This window comes from Rhipicephalus sanguineus, chromosome 11, assembly GCF_013339695.2.
Source record: "Rhipicephalus sanguineus isolate Rsan-2018 chromosome 11, BIME_Rsan_1.4, whole genome shotgun sequence".
Lineage (NCBI taxonomy): Eukaryota > Metazoa > Arthropoda > Arachnida > Ixodida > Ixodidae > Rhipicephalus > Rhipicephalus sanguineus.
The window spans coordinates 8,308,779-8,326,055 of record NC_051186.1 but is presented as its reverse complement, the minus strand read 5'-3'; the positions used below and the strand labels follow the sequence as shown (position 1 = coordinate 8,326,055).

Genomic DNA, 17,277 nt, shown 5'->3' with positions numbered 1-17,277 from the left:
ATGTTAATCACGCTGTAAGCCGCCCATTTTTTTAACCTGAACGCGCGAGCGTCGATGACCGAGTCGATAAACGCCGGTTCCCGGCGTCCCGACGTCCGGTTCTCGGAAGAGCCTAGCAGAAGACAGCTGCACAGGACTGTCCATCATGCGCATGCGCGTATTCTCGTTCATTTCACTGCTGTGCTCCGTTAAACGGCGCTTATCGACTGGGAGGTCGGCGCTCGCGTGTTCAGGTTAAAAAAATGGGCGGCTATACATGAGATGCGTGTCATAATTTTCATAAAAGGACCTGTCACTTATGTTTGCCATGCACTCTTATTACGTCATACCAATTTTGGCATATATCAAATTAACGAAAGGGCCGCGTGAGCACCAAAACCGTGGCATGTAAATCATGCCACTCATGGCATGCATGTCATGATTTTCATGTTATGACCTGTAATTTATGTTCGTCAAACAGTCATGTTATGCCATGCCAATTTCGGTATACATACTGTAGCGAAGCCTTCGAACTTAGTAATGGGTTGCTTTCTCCAGTGCCTTCTATATAGTGGATCGACCTCTTTGGTTTCCCCTGAAAGGACGCCGCTCGCGCTGAGAGTACGTGCCTGGCCGTGACTCGCGCTCTCCCTTACCTGAGGACAACGCCCCTTGCTCAGTATCTCACATAGCTGTTGCTTCAATCGACGTTCACACCATCGCTCCCGAACCGCGCAAGGTTAAATGGATCACCTCGCTGATCGACTTGCTCACTGATCCGTCGGCAACACCAACCACTCGCGCGTTGCGTCGTCAAGCCCACCATTTCGCCATTCGTGACGACCTCCCCCACCGATGCAATTACGGCGACGGCCGCCAGTGGCTACTCATAATACCCCGCAGTCTGCGTTCTGAAATATGCGAAGCCTTCCACTCTGACCCGCAATGCGCGTATTCTGGGGTATCCAAAACATACCACCGCATTCGACAATGACACTTCTGGCGAGGGATGTACCGCTACGTGCAGAAGTTCGTTCGCTCCTGCCTCGACTGCCAACACCGATAACCTGCAACGCACGTGTCGCGAGCAGGTCTAGAACCATTACCTTGCCCTAACCGTCCGTTCGGGCGCGTGGGCATCGATTTGTATGGACCACTTCCTTTGACTTCGGCTGGTAACCGCTGGGCCACCGTCGCTGTTGACCATCTAACGCTATGCGCCGAAACCGCCGCCCTCCCAGCGGCTACAGCGCGCGATGTTGCCACCTTCCTACTACACAGATTCATATTGCCTCACGGTCCACCCCAAGAGCTTTTCAGCGATCGAGGCCGTGTCTTCTTGTCGGAAGTCGTGGAAGACATTCTCAAAGAGTGTCATGCTGTTCACCGCAAAACTACTGCTTACCACCCGCAGACGAATGGCCTAACCGAACGATTTAACCGCACGCTCGGTGACATGCTCTCAATGTACGTCGCCGCCGATCACACCAACTGGGATGCCATTCTGCCCTTCGTCACCTGCACCTACAATACCGCCCCTCAGAGCACTACTGGGTTTTTACCCTTCGTCTTACTGTACGGAAGGCACCCGTCGTACACCATCGACACGATACTTCCATACAAGCCGGATCCATCGGAGCGTGCACCTATTTTTGACACAGCCAGGCTTGCTGAAGAGTGTCGCGAGCTTGCGAAGACATTAACGACGCCTGAACAAGAGCTGCAGAAGAGCATTCGTGATGGCACCACCACTTCGGATCCCACGTTCCTCCCTGGAGCGCTCGTATGGCTCTCGGTCCCTACCACTGCAAGTGGTCTCTCTTCGAAACTGCTGCCGAAATACGAAGGCCCCTACCGTGTAGTCGAGCACACATCCCCGGTCAACTTCCTGATCGAACCCGTCGAACCATCTTCAGACATGCGCCGTCGAGGGCGCGACATTGTCAATGTGGAGCGCCTCAAGGCATACTATGACTCCATCATAGTCACAAGCTGTTAGGTCGCCGGGCGGCTGCCTTTTCGTAGTTGACCGGGGACGTGCGTTCGACGACACGGTAGGGGCCCTTCCTTGTGTTTGAGCAGCGCGCTGCAAGTGTCGAGCTGTGACCGTTGTTAGTTCGCGGTCGCTCTGTGTGTGTTCTTTTCGTCCGTCCTCCGCGATCGAGCGGCGCGTTGCAAGTATCGCGCTGCTTGCCGTTCTTCGTGTGACATTTTAATTTGTTGTTATCGCATTCATTGCTTCGCCATTGCGGCGGAACTGTGACTATTTTATGGCCCAAGAAAACGTGATCGCACCTGTTGAAAGGGCTGTTTAATCATCCGCTCAGGTATTACGTTTTCACGGGATTTATCAGCCTTGATATGGTTGTCCATCAATAGATGCATGGATTAATGTAGTACTCAAAAGTGACCAGCACGACGAGTGTCTGTGAAACGCCGTCGCATGTGACTCTTAAGCTGCCTTGTCTATCTGCCGGCATCCTCTTGTAAATACACATCCTGTCTCGCTCCCGTCTCCGCCACACTTCCAAAGTTTCCCGCTCAGGAACATTTGATAACACAGAGAGAAGAAATAGTAGAGAGGGAAAGGCAGGGAGGTTAACCAGTATAGGACAACCTTTTTGCTACCCTACACATGGGGACAGGGTGGGGGAGATTTAAAGATGGAGAGGAAAGAGAGAGAGAGAGAAAGATAGAAAGATAGCACATGACACAGCACACATAGAATCAGTCCGTCACTTTTGCGTGGTACGCGACATTTCTGTCACAGTCGCTTGGCCGAGTTCCTCGCTCTCAAAAACCTCAGCAGTGTCTTCGTCGCCTTCAGTGTGATGTCTTCTGTTGACAACATGCAAGTATTGTTTGAACAGACATTTGTCTACTGTCAAGGCGCGCTAGAACAATGGCCGACAACGCTCTCTGCGATGCCTGTCGTTGCGAGGAGACGCTACACCATGTCCTGTGCGACTGTCCGGTATATAATGCTCAGAGACAGTCATTGATAGCACCGAATGTCTCGGCATGATATATACCTGACGGTTGAGTGTTGTCTACCTCAGCTATTTTAAAAAGAACTAAGTCACGTAATTTCGATGCTTTTCTTAACTGTCAACATTTATTTGCTCGCAACGGCGTCCGAACATTTGTGCCCGATAATAGAAAAAAGGTCTGCCCAGCGCCAGAAAAAAAGAATTTAAAATTCTGTGTGCTTGGCTTTTTAGGGGCGTAGCTCCTCTTAGTCTAACCTTGTCACGTCACCGTTGTCCGGCGTCAACGGCAGTAGCTCTGTCCGGCGTAAACGGCAGATGGCGCTGTCTCATAGAAGTGCGTACAAACTGCAGTTCAGGGACGATATTCTAGATAGCGCTGTACACAATCCGTGTCCTCATCACCATTTCTCGTCTCATTTCCTAGATGGCGTTGGTCCAATAGAATTGTATGCAATATGGTACTTGTGTGAATCGACACTAGATGGCGCTAGAAGTACCGCTGCTCTCCGATTGGCTGCTGCGCGGGCTGCGCGGGGAGCGAGCGCCTCTCTCATTTTCCTGGATCGTCGCCGTGCATGTCGGATCGTTGGTGGAGCATGAACGATGCACAGCGGCGGGCGCTCGCTTGGCGGCAGCCAGCTGGATCCCAAGAAGGTGCGCGCCAAGGACGCCACTGCAAAACGGGCTCAACGAGAAGCCGATCCTGAGACCATGATTGCTTCAGGAGCTTCGCCCAAGCTCTTCATCATTCACCCTTGGATATGCTGTAATTTTTTGTTCATGTTCAAAACGGACGAATGTTTACGTTCCTAATGCTCACATGAGCGATGTTTCAAATAGAACGCCTTGTTACAGTTTGTGAAATTTTACGGCTGCAACAAGCTTGTTGACAATACTGAAAAAAGAAAACAATCACAATTACAATTCCTGCGCCATGAAAGTAACCAGTGACAATTACACCCTCACAAAGGTTATCGCAATTTAGTTTAGAGTAATTGGTTAGTTCCACGTTACTTTTCATACGCATTTTTGTATGACGGTAGCTCATATACACATGCACCGTGGAACAAGTGAGCGAGGTTGCCGCTAAATTGAGTCAGAAAAATGGACAGCTGCCCGTACGTACCTCAAATTTGTGTCAAAGATCATTGTTGTGGTGCCGCTACCGTGTGTAATTTAAAAGAGCTGCTTAAATTTAAACGTCAAAAATTTGCAGCTTCCACTAGTGGCGCAAGGCTGGAACCAGCAGCCGAGCTGGGCGACCTTCAGTGCTTGTCTTTGCTTTTATCTTTCTTTATTTCTCTCTTTCTTTCTATTTTTCTTCCTCTCTCTCAATTTCTTTCTCTGTCTTCTTTTGTTTCTCTCCTTTTTTCCTCGTTCTGTCTTGTTCTGTGTTTTTCTATCTCTTTTGTGTCTGTATCTTTCTGTCTATTTATTTCTCTCTCTTTGTTGTTCCCTTTCCTTCTCTATATTTCTTTCTTTTTTTTCTTTCTCGCTTTCTCTCTTTTTACGGTTGTTTTCTAGCCCATCGGAGATATTGCATCCCACTCGCTGCCTTTTGCAGTAACCGCTTAACAATTTGCACACATTTTTCTGCCGGGCGATTTGACCGGGGAAATCGTGGGCTGGAGGTTGTGTGATTGAATTGAAACACGTTTGCGAATTGTCTGAATTCGTAGCAAGCGATTTGCGGACCATTGTATGTCACAACCTCCAATGAGACGCCCTGTCTGCAAAAGATGCTGCTCAACACATCAATACCTTCCCGGGCATTGGCGCTTCGCAGTCGCTCAGCTTCTAGGAAACTTGAGAATGCGTCATACGCTACCAGATAGCGCTGCGCATTGAATTGGCAGAAGTCTACGCCCCCACGATCCCACGGTCCTACTGGCGCTTCGAAGGGCAAAAGTGGCTCGCATGGCTCGTGATATGCGAACGTCTTGCACACCCGTACATGACCTGATTCAGGCTTCTATGCGACTGGCCAGACCAGGCCAGAAGACCAGTGCCCGTGCCCTCGCTTTGAACTTGTTCATTCCTAAGTGACCTTCGTGAATCTACTAGAGCATTTCTCATCTCAGTGTAAGTGGAATGACCACACTGGTTCCTTTAAATAGCAGTCCGTTTATCTCCGATAGCTCCGCTGCGAATGGACAGAAGGGGCCGTTTACTGGATTGCCCGCCTTCAAAGGTTCAATGAAGTTTTGCAGCTCTGGGTCTTCTGCAGTAGCTTTGACCAATCGATGGGTTGTTTTCTCGCTATGCTGCTTTGAATGAGAGGCGCTTGAAGGTCTGCGTCAGCTGAGGCATCACAGTCTTGAGCACTTTTGTGACGAGGAATACCCTCGAGAGGCTGTCCGGAATTACGATATCCTTTCCGAGTACTTACTGCATGGTGTAATCGTACTCCATTAGTTGCAAGAAAAACCATTGCAGCCTTAGTGGCATATCTCCAATTGCTTTGGCAGAGATGGCAATAAGCGGCTTATGCTTAGTTTCTGCAACCGCCCGACGACCATATGTGATGTGGTGAAATTTCTCAAACCCGAACAGAATTCCCATCGCTTTTCATTCAATTTGTGAGTAGCGTCCCTCAGCTTCTGACAGTACTCTGGTGACCTACGCTGTCGGACGCCAGCCATCATTATGCTATTGCAGCAAAACTGCCCCAAGACCTTGCGATGAAGCATACGTTGACAACTTTGTATCTCTTGACCCATCAAAAATGGCCAAGAGTGCTGTTTTAGTCAGAAGTTCCTTGAGTTCTCGCCATTCTCTCTCGAAAGGTTCTGGCCATTCAAAGACAGTGTCACTCTTGATAAGCGAACGCAGTAATGAAGTCCTAGCTGACATATTTGGGATGTACATGCCAAAATAGTTTATCAAGTCTAGAAACCTGAGGAAAGGCGTTTTGTCTTTTGGCGGGGGAAAACCGCTCACCGCCGCCACGACTCATCACATGGCCTTATGCCACTGTTACTAATAACATCACACAGGAATACAATTTCTGATAGCTCAAACTGACAATTTTCGAGATTCAGTGTGACGGTCTGTTGTTTCAGGCGAGCTAAAACAGCACGTAATCGCCCCTCGTGCTCTTGCCTGCTACACCCCCAGACTAGGATGTCATTCATATATACATTTGTTCCTGCCAAGTCCTCAAACACATCGCTCATAGTTTTCTGAAAGACTTCCGCAGCAAAACTAATTCTGAATGGCAGCCGCAAGTACTGGTACCGACCGAATGGCGTTGCCACGGTACATATCTTTGGTGCGGCCTCACACAGTGGAATTTGATGGAACCCATAATTTGCGTCGAGTTTAGAAACGTTACACGCGCCAACAAGTTGCGCCTGAATTTACTCGCGTTTGGGGAGTTGAAAATGCTTACGTCTCAAGTTAGCGTTGATGCGTCGCGGATCAAGACCAGTGGTGCGGAATGTACGCCTCCATTCCATTTCAGTTCCATTCCGGGGAATTAGAACTTACCACAATTGCATTCCTTTCAATTCCTTCTCACCAGCCACATGGAGCTACAGGGCTATCTTCTGAGCGGCTGTGCGTCCGTTCGCACTTTCTGTGGCCTTGAGGAACAACTCAAATCGTTGGCCAAAGCGCCTCCAGTCCTCCGCGATGTTACCCAATATTACGAGCTCGGCGGGCGGCTTCAGAAACTCCATTCCGCTGGCTTGCTTTGTGGCCTAACTGCCGAAAACCTGACCGAACCACTTCTGAAACCATCCATCGATACTTACAAGACGGCTAATGGTCTTTATTGCGTTCAACCACCGGGCTCGCAGCCAACCAGGGTTCCTAGCCGAGAGCGGTGGATAGCATACAACTATATACATACCATGCACTCATTGCAGGTGCCTCATCTTAGGATAACCCAGAATTATTCTGCGCTTCCTTCTTTGCAGATATTTCTTCTTAATGCTGCAATCGCGCACCACTTCTTTCGGCAGTTTTAGTATATTTCCGGCACTGTATTGCAACAACGTACTCATACCCTACGCCATGTTCTCGGCACTGCACTTGAGTACTGGCACGTTTGAAAAGTGGAATGGGGGCCGAGGGGAAATGTGCCCAATGAAACTCATTTGTCAATTTGTCCATGAAATTTTGTCATTCGGTTCGAATCGAACATTCGAAGTGTCGAATATTTGCCGCTTCCCTACAAATAAGCTGTAGTTTGAGATGCACACATGCACATTATCGGAGAAACCACTTTAATGAAACGGTCACGATAGCTTCACAGCGTATGCATAATTTAATCTGTGCCATTCATGTCATGGTATACTACATGATGAGGACAGTCATGTCGCGACCTGTCATTCGTGTTTGCCATGCACGTGCGTCATACTGCAGGAAGATAATGAAACCATTGCCATGTCATCACGACGGTATCTCGTCATATATTTCATGACACTCATGACATGCACATTTTCACGTTACCATCCATCCTTTCCTTCTCTTCATTCACCTGCCATTTATATTTTTAACCCACTTATATCACACTGTGCCAAGTTTGGATTTCTATCAAACAAGAGAAGCGGCCAAGATTGCACGAAGGCGGAAGTGGTTTCAACATGATTGACATGACACGCATATCATGATAGTACGACGACCTCCCGTTCATCTTCCTCCAACACCCATTTCGTGCTATTTGAATTTTGGTATATAACAAGTTAACGAAACGGCCACGAGACTCCAAAGACGCAGGCGGCTAGATGATGATTTACATTCAACACGACGGAAACAGGACAAAGTGCTTCATGCTCTTCCCCTTTGTTTTTGTGAAAATATTTTCAGACGTTTTCAAGCAGGATTTACTTTACATGTGTTTCATAAGTTTGATGTTATCAGTGATCATTTCTGTTCGCGATAAGGTCATGTCATTCAATACTAGTTTGGTTTTATGTCAAAATAAAGAAACAGCCACGATAGCACAAGTCGTAGATAGATAGATAGATAGATAGATAGATAGATAGATAGATAGATAGATAGATAGATAGATAGATAGATAGATAGATAGATAGATAGATAGATAGATAGATAGATAGATAGATAGATAGATAGACAGACAGACAGACAGACAGACAGACAGACAGACAGACAGACAGACAGATAGATAGATAGATAGATAGATAGATAGATAGATAGATAGATAGATAGATAGATAGATAGATAGATAGATAGATAGATAGATAGATAGATAGATAGATAGATAGATAGATAGATAAAGGTCAAAGTACTTTTCGCTTGCCAAGAATTTATTCGCATTTAAAATGTAAATTGCGTGTTTTGTTACCCTATACTATCGTGGAAATAAGTACAATACTGCAGATAAACCACCTCCGAGTCTTTATCGTGCCCCTACATCTAAGTGCACGAGTGCTTTCCTGAATTTCGTCTACATAAAAATGAAGGCAGCTTCGCCCTAGTCGTGGCACGCCTGAAGAAGCAGTGGAACTGGGCGGCATTTCTTCTTTCTTTCTTACCCTCTCTCGTTCGTTTTTCTCTCTTCATTTTGGTCTCTGTTTCTTTCTATTCCTTTCTTGCTCTCTGTATTTTTCTCTTTATTGCTCTTTCTATATTTCTGTATCTTGCTGCTTTCTCTTTCTGTCTCGATTTCTCGCTTTATCTTTCTTTTTCGATTTTTTGTTTTGCTCCCTGTAGTTTCTATCTCTTTTTCTGTGTCCCTTCTTTTCTCTCTCTCTCTCTCTCTCTCTCTCTCTCTCTCTCTCTCTATTTGTTTCCGCGTCTTTCTCTCCTTTTTCTGTGTGCCTTCTCTCTATCTTTCTATATTTTTCTTTCTCTCTCTCTCTACTCGTTCTCTCGTCAATCCGAGTTACTGCATTCCACGCCGGAAAAATTGGCGGACGTGTTCTGCGACCAAAGCAGAAGAGGAATAAGAGGACGGAGAGACCGCGTGCCGGCGTTGCACGCGCTAGGGTTTAAAGGGGCCCTCCAACACTTTTCCAGGCCTCACTGTTTTACATTTTTTATTTGCGGGTTGCGCAGATTGAAGGCTGAAGAGATTAGTGCATTAAGAACGGCAGCGATAGGGGCGTGCAGTCCGAAGTTATTCTGCCTAGAAAACTGAAAATAGAATAAAATGGAGGTCTACCCTACACTTGATTTTCGCGGGGTCACCTGATTACGTTTCACTTGCCCTGTGGCGTCTGATGGGGCCCCAATGAAATTATACAGAAATATACTACTTACGGAACGCCTGCATACAATGTTGCCCGTGATTTCCAACGTACTGAGGACGCCGTTGCGATAGTGACAAACAGTATGGTGCTTGCAGAGTGAAGCGCACGTGCGAAACGAGGCAGCTCGCGAACGCCTCTATAACGTTTTGTGGTTTTTAGTGATTTTTCTTGTTGCGACGGTGTCTACATCGACGGTCTTACATTTTTTCCCCTCAGTTTCATCAAAACAACGGTGCCTCGAGCGTCCCCTGCTCGTTTCCTCCATCGCCTTGACGTATGGCGTATTCTTTGCCCGGCGCTGCACTTTTAAAGGGACACTGAAGAGCAAAACGATTTTTCTTATGCTAGTAAAGTACTCTTTCACGATACCAAAAACACCACGCTTGCTGCGATAAGACGCTAAGTAAGCGAGAAAACGCGCTAAAACAAATTGTGGGTGCCGACGCCACCTAGAAGTTTCCGCAACGTTCGCCGTCACGTCACATGTTTTGCTGGCGCCTACTAGGGAGTACGTAGTTCCTAATCAATAAAAATTAAGTACATTGTCCTCTGAGGGGGCCAGAGACTTAATGTACCAAGTTTGGGGTAATTTAGTTGAGCCAATGGCGCCAAATACGGTAATTCCACTTTCAATTTCGTGACGTCACGAAGGGAGATTTCTGCGCGAAATTTAAAATTGAAACTTTGAACTTGATTTTCTCCTGTATTAATAAACCTATGATGGCGAAATTAACGACATTAGAGTTATCAGAGAATAATTTATTGATCTAAACAGATTCATTGTTTCTCTTTAGTGTCCCTTTAAAGGTAAAAAAAGTCTAAGAGCGTAAGTCTATTCGGCGTTTAGTGAAAAATATGTCAAAGAAAAACGAAACAAAATAATAAGCCGTTTTTTGGCGGTACGCTATGGTCACTTGTAACGTTACATTTATCCAATCACAGGCCAGCGCTCTGTGACGTCACTTCCGGCTGCAATAGTTCTGGCGAGCGCCACTACGCGTTGATGCCTCGGCACTGATGTAGGCGCTTCAAAAATGTGTTGGAGGGCCCCATTATTGTAGAGGCCGTTGATGATGATGATAGTCTCTGTTGGCGCCTAACGGAGTTTCCTATAAAGAGCTCCTCTGTAAAAAGTTAGCTCTGTGGCCTGTAACGAAACCCCCGTTCCCTTAGCTACGCAACACTTTCCTTCCTCAGTTGTCATAGCAGGTGTGAAAGCATGACAAAGTGTAAATGCCGAAACTGATTCAGGCACACGCAGCTGCAAGAAAACTGCCTAGGAAGCCTCGGAGAACCACCAAGAATGTTATTGAATACATAGGACACCACGACCATTCCGCAGAACATCGAGGTCCCCACGATGGGACTTGGTAGAAGAAATCTGAAACACTTCGGTCGCAATGACTTCCATGGAAGGGAAAGCACATGCCTCAACGGATGACTTCAACGCATAAATTGTAATCTGGCAGCGTGTGCAGTTATTATATTGTAGGGGTGTTCGTTAATGAGCAGTTCCAATTACTCTACGCATATTGAGGAGCGAATGCATTAACGTATTCGATGTACGCGCTTTACATGTCCAAGTTAACCCAATTTGAGTTTAAATACGACGCTATGAATGGCATTTTCGCGCAATATTGTCTATCGCGATTCTGAAATATTTTTTTAAAGTTGCCCAGTAACATGATCAGATAGGAACACATCAATTATTTCATTATAGCTACGTCACAGGCTGTGGTCAGAGAATTTAGTCACTGGGTATTGATGCACTAAGTTATATGTCGAGTATGATTAAGCTTCCGCCAAAATAGGGCGGTATATCACTACACATCTTAATTTGCAAAAGTATGCGCAGGTACTCGCAGGCAAGTTCACGTATATCTATTAAAAGGATGTTGCCTGTAATGGAAGACGTGCACATTTGTGGACAATCATCTCAACAGATGGCGTTCGACAAACGCTATAAATCTTTGCTGTGAGTTATTGAATTTTCAGGCTGCGACAAGTGCTGTCTTCGAGTGTCCTCTTGGTTCAAGCAACGAAGCTAAAAAGAGTCAACTGACAATGTGAAATGATGATAATGTGTACAGGGGTCAGCTGGTTTCTGCATATATTGAATGTGTCAACAAATATTTCAGGAGACGTGCGCAATATTATGCAGCAGTATACGAAGGCAGACAAGGACCAATAATGAGATTGATCCGTCTACCAGGTATTGTACAAATGTTTGCCCCCAGCATTCACACTTTTGTTTTCAGGGCTGCGAGGAAACCACAATTGTGTAGTAGATTAGCATGCAAATATTTCATTCAGGTAAATCAGGAGAACTTATGCGGTAAAAGCTCATTAATTCGAATTTCACGGTACAGGAAATAAATTCTGAATTGACCGAATTCCGAATTATCGAAAGTACCAAGAAAACACTAAAGAAATGTCCATTACGTCTATGCACTTTCAGTTTCATGATGAATACATAAGTTCTGTACCTACCTTGCATAAGAGCAGTGTAAAAGTCGGAATGTTCGCCACTAGCGACAGTTATTTATTTATTTATTTATTTATTTATTTATTTATTTATTTATTTATTTATTTATTTATTATTTATTTTGAAATACCCTCAAGGTACATACAGTACATTATAGAGGGGAGGGGCAAGCACACGATTATATGTAACACGCAACAAGACACGAAGAGAAAAGAAAGAAAAGCGTAACAATCAATCAAGTGAGGACAGTATCAATGTACAATAAAGACAAAAAGAAAAGGATAACACCGATATAAACACTGGTTATACAAAACATACCGCTGGATTGACTAAATCACATATGAATCTGTAATGATAAGAATAAAAAGTTCAAAAGAGAAGAAGAAGAGAAGAAGAAGAAGAGAAAGCTCAGAGCACGAAAGAGGAAGGGAAAAAAAAGAAAAAAAGTAAAAGGCGGAATTTTACAACTCTAGATCATGTTCATAGGAGCATGTTTCAAAAAAAATTGGCCGCGTATCTGCGTGCTTCGCTGCAAAATGTCGTCTAAAGACGATAGGAGAGGCGCTGCGTGAGATATGAACGCCATCTGGCAATACGTCGGAAATGCTGTGTTGCGGGCTTGTAGTCCCGGCGCAGCAGCAGGCGAAGACCGGCGGTGACGCCAGCCAGCCCGAACACGCGGTTTGGCGCGAAGCGCCGAAGCAGGAGAAACGTCCGCACTCAACGAGTACTCTCCACACACTCTTTTATATTCACGTCGCCTGGGTAAAGCAGGAATGCCAGAGCGGCGCCCCATGGCATTCGTACAATGCAATACTGAACCGAAACCGAAACACAACAATGAGCTCGTGCAGAGGGCACGGAGGAAGCCAAGTTTCGGCGCAGTCGCATTTTCAGCGCAGCTTAAGAAACTAGGGTCTCTAGAATTACGTATCTATGTATTTTCTATTAAAGGAACACACGACCTAATACTTACCTAGTGATGTTGCGCCTCAGATATGCGTAATGTTTGCTTTTTGATCAACAATGTACACAAGTATGAACCTAGTCAGCCGTTCACGATGGCTGGCCCTTGGGCAAGTGGTTCAACATTGGCCGAGTGATTGAATCGAGGGACGTGCCGAAAAACAGAAAGACAGACAGACAGAAAGACAGACCAAAATTTCTGCGTTTATGTTCCCCAAGAAAGACTATCGTCTTTAAAAATTGGATCGCGTATGTTGACTATGGATGATGGTAGGTTATTCAATTCGACTATGGTTTTGGGAAGGAATGACTGCGCGCACGCGACAGCTTTAGAAAACTAGACTGACTTTATGACAATGATCCCTACGAGGAAATGTGAATGGTGGTGGCTGAACAAAGAGTGATCAGAGAGTGGCATTGTGATAATATATTTTATGAAAAAGTGAAATGCGAGCTTGCTTCCGGCGAATGGCGAGTAGTGGGATGTTAAGAATGGCTTTCATTTCTGTTACGCTTGCTGTAGGGTGATAGTTTGCTAGTACAAAACGAACGGAGCGATTTTGCACTGCTTCAATTGCGTTAAATAATATGGTTTGATGCGGATCCCAAACCGATGATCCATGTTCTAGTTGAGGACGAATGTACGTGGTGTAGAGCAGTAATTTTAGTGAAGAATGAGCGAGAAAATGATTTCTTTTTATGTATCCCAGAGTACGGTAACTTTTTCATATTATGTGTTCGACGTGATGTTTCCATAACAAATCATTAGTTATGTGGACGCCAAGGTAACGGTATGCTGTAACAGATTCGAGATTTATGTTATTAATCACATATGCTGAGGACGCTGCGTTAGAACGTGAAACTCGCATGTATTTACATTTCTTAGTATTCAGCTCCATGCGCCAAGTGACGCACCAGTTATGGACGTGGTTTAGATCAGCCTGTAGATTAGCGACATCAGAGGTAGTAGTTATTCTGCGATATACGATGCAGTCGTCAGCAAATAAACACATTTGTGAGGAAATGTTATTGGGTAAGTCATTTATATAAATTAACAATAGTAGAGGACCCAGAACGGACCCCTGAGGAACCCGGATTCAACAGGGGCCATGTCAGACACGCTATCATTAGTGGCGACAAATTGAAACCGAGATAGAAGAAACGCTCGAATCCAATTGACGATTGCAGGGTCTATATTAAGTACGCTTAGTTTATACAAGAGAAGCAGATGGTTTACTTTGTCAAAGGCTTTACAGAAGTCGAGAAATACGCAGTCAATGGGAAAGCCAGTCATGGTAAGTGTGCATGTCATGAGTAAATGAAAGCAGCTGTGTTTCGCAAGAGAAAGATTTGCGAAATCCATGTTGAAATTCACAAATGAAATTAATATCTTCAAGAAAGTTAGCTAGATGAGTGAAAATAACGCGCTTTAAAATAACCGGATTGAAAGATTGGCACAACCTTTCCCATCTTCCAATCTTGAGGTAACTAGGCAGACCGAAGTGATTGCAAAAGATGTATTCAAAAATGATGGAGCAATACTCAATGGTATTTTTCAAAAACTTTGAAGTGATACCATCTGCTCCACAAGACGAGCTGAGCTTTAAGTTCTTAATTATCTTTTTTTTTTTTGATGCCAGTGGACTCAAAAATAATAGGGTTCAGTGGAGGAAAATTAGAAGGGGTAACATGTGGTAGTTCATTACCGGGTCTCGAGGATGAAAATGATGAACGTATTGTTCAAAATCGTTGCACATTGTTGACTGGGTGCGGGGTCACCATTCGGTGTGGTTAGAGATATGGTTTGCGCATCGTTACACTGAAATACCCTCCAAAACCCTTTGGGTTACTTTTTAGCATGTTAGAAAGTGCAGTGTGGAAAAACGAATACTTAGAGGCTTTCAATGCTGCTAAATAAGTGGAAGCTGCATTCTTATAAGCCTCCCATTTATGTTGACATTGCGAATGCCTTGCAATGCGAAAAAGACGTTTTTTCTTGTTAGAAAGACGGTTCAGTGATCTGTTCTACCATGGTGCTTTGTTATTTGAAAAAGCTTGTTTAATAGGAATGAATTGATTGTGTAGTTTATTTGCCGTTCTCTTGAATATTTGCCAGTTCAACTCTAACGAACGGTCGTCGAAGTTTGTCAAAAACGGATATAAAAATGTTGAGAGCGCACTGTTAATAGCTTCGAAGTTCCCCCTCCTGTAATCCCTGACTGTTTGAAAACGGTTACGGGATGGCGACAATGATAGAGTGATAAAAAAATGTACAACATTGCGGTCACTCAGTCCTCGTGAGTGAACCACAGAAGACAGGAGATCAGCAGACGACGTGAGGACCAAGTCCAAGAGCGATGACGTAGTTTTTGTTACGCGTTTAGGTGAACTGACGATCTGTTGCAAGTTGAAATCGGCGCATAATTCAATGAAACGATTAGCTTCGGATGAGGAAGGCGATGAAACGAGACATGATCCTGACCAACAGATACTCGGGAAATTGAAGCCACCCATGATAATAATCTCATCCGCCGGAAACTGAACTGTCACTTGGTTGAGGCAGTAGTACAGGTTGTCGCAAAATGACGAATCGCTTGATGGTGCGCGGTAACAAACTCCGATAACAACTTTTTTGAATTTAACACTTAGAGAACACCATAAAGATTCAATGTCACACTTTATTGGGATAGAAAAAGACTCATAACACTTAACAGCCTGCAGAACACCGCCGCCTGTTGTGTTAGTGCGGTCCCATCGGTAAATGTTATACGATTTGTTGCATCGAAGCAGTTCGGAATTTGATACTTTTGAAGTTAGCCATGTTTCGGTTAGGGCAACAATATAAGCTTCAGTCATCTACTAGGCTGCACAGTTCGTTGTACTTTGACAAGTAACTACGATTGTTAGTTAGCAACACCGCTATTTTTGTTTTTTCAACAGTACACTTGCCCCTCACGGCATGCTATCGGCTTGCAGCCGAAACCGTGGAGCCAGACCTTAAATATCGTTCACGATGTGCCCGCGGCTCAACACCACCCTGTCCTAACTAACCTGAAACGCGCTAACCGAAAATTCACCCGAAGCGTCGTTACCGTCGTTACCTACGGTCCGCGCGGATGACGATGGCGATGCAGACTGCGCCGCCTCGTTTCGGTTGTCCGCGAACGCCGCTCTCGCTGCTTTGCGACGCACATTTGCGCCGCTTCGGGCTCGGCGCGCTCCGAGAATCGTCCGAATAAACAGTGTTGCGTCCAAAAATGACAGAATTAACGACCGTCTGATGGCACGGAACATTATATAGGCTTGCCGGGACCAGAGAACGCGTCCGAAGTATACGGTTTTCCAAATTAACGGGCGTCGAATTAGCGAGCTTTTACTGTATATCCTTAAATAATATTGACGCCCATGCATCCGCTTCTTCAATTTTTGTAGCGTTATCTACACTTGCCCAGCCGGAGCCGATTTCGCGTGGATCCTCATGAGCCGTTCTGCGCATGCGCAAGGTTCAGTGATGTCACACAGCTCGATCAGCGCTCTCCGCGCTCTCTCCGCCACCGCGATCTCACGCGCTTTCCGCCACGCCGCGCTAGACTTGCCGCTGCTGGTCTGCGCGTTCGGGAAGAGTGGCATCGTAGCCGCGGCAGACACACTGGTGCCGGCGCACGCGCAGACTCCGCCACCGCCGCGCGCGTCGCGCCGCTGCTGGTCTGCGCATTCGAGAGGAGTGACATCGTAGCCATGGCAGACACACTGGCGCCGGCGCGCGCGCAGCTATTCGCCTTCGCTGTGCAGTCACAGTCTGACACAGCGCTGGTGCCGCGTGATAGCGCCTCTGACTGGCGTTTGCAGGTGGGTAATGCCATGGGGAAGGAGAGCGCAAATGCTGCTCAACAGCGCAGAAGAGGCGAGAAGGTTATCTCATCGGATACCGAAGTACTTGCCTGGCAATTAGCGGTTCAGCGTACGAAGAATGAACAGAAGATGGCTAATAATCCTAGAAAATCTGGAAAGCAAAGAATAATCAGCTGAACCTTTGCTAACGCTACCTATATCCTGGCATAGCCGAGCTAAGCCACTGTAAATTTTACGTAAAAGATCGGCAGATTATGTCGCTTTCTTGGGAGGAAAAAGAGTGGGGAGAAAAGACAGAGTACTTGCCCTCGCTTTATTTCCTCCCCTCGTTGTGATTGTCCTTTTTGAAGCAGCTTGCGCAACAGTAAGTGTCAGTTTCCGTGTCTTCGGAAGTTCTCAATAACCTCCCAGCACTCATGCTCTCAATGTATTCGGTTATCACAATATTGCAGTCAGATGACTTTAAAGGGCTCGTTTTTTTCTTCGTTAGACACACTATTAATGAGAACCAAGAGAGAATAAGGGCAGTCAGTTATTTCTTCTCCTCTACTTTCTCGAACTGTATGCCAAAGGTCCCAACAAGGTGTGCTGCTCTGTGTCTATATTGCCAGGACCATCTAATACTTAACACATCACAAGACGCCGAAAGAGCCGTGCCACGCTCTCGCTGCATGATTTTTACTCATGCATGTCTAAACATGTTGCAGGTAAATTAACTTTTAATGCCACTGAAGGCAGGCGTGGAGATTGTGAAGGAAATGTATGACTGATTATCTTCGTATTGTGA

At 45.7% G+C, this 17,277-nt stretch overlaps 1 long non-coding RNA gene across 2 annotated transcripts in view; it reads left to right on the top strand.

The window, feature by feature from the left end:
- The window catches only part of LOC119373740 (uncharacterized), a 40,778-nt gene that overhangs the window by 12,260 nt on the left and 11,241 nt on the right, over positions 1–17,277 (top strand). For both annotated transcript variants that reach the window (XR_005179960.2, XR_005179961.2), the window contains exon 4: positions 11,326–11,399. This is a non-coding gene — a long non-coding RNA (uncharacterized LOC119373740). The remainder of the gene's footprint in view (positions 1–11,325; positions 11,400–17,277) is intronic.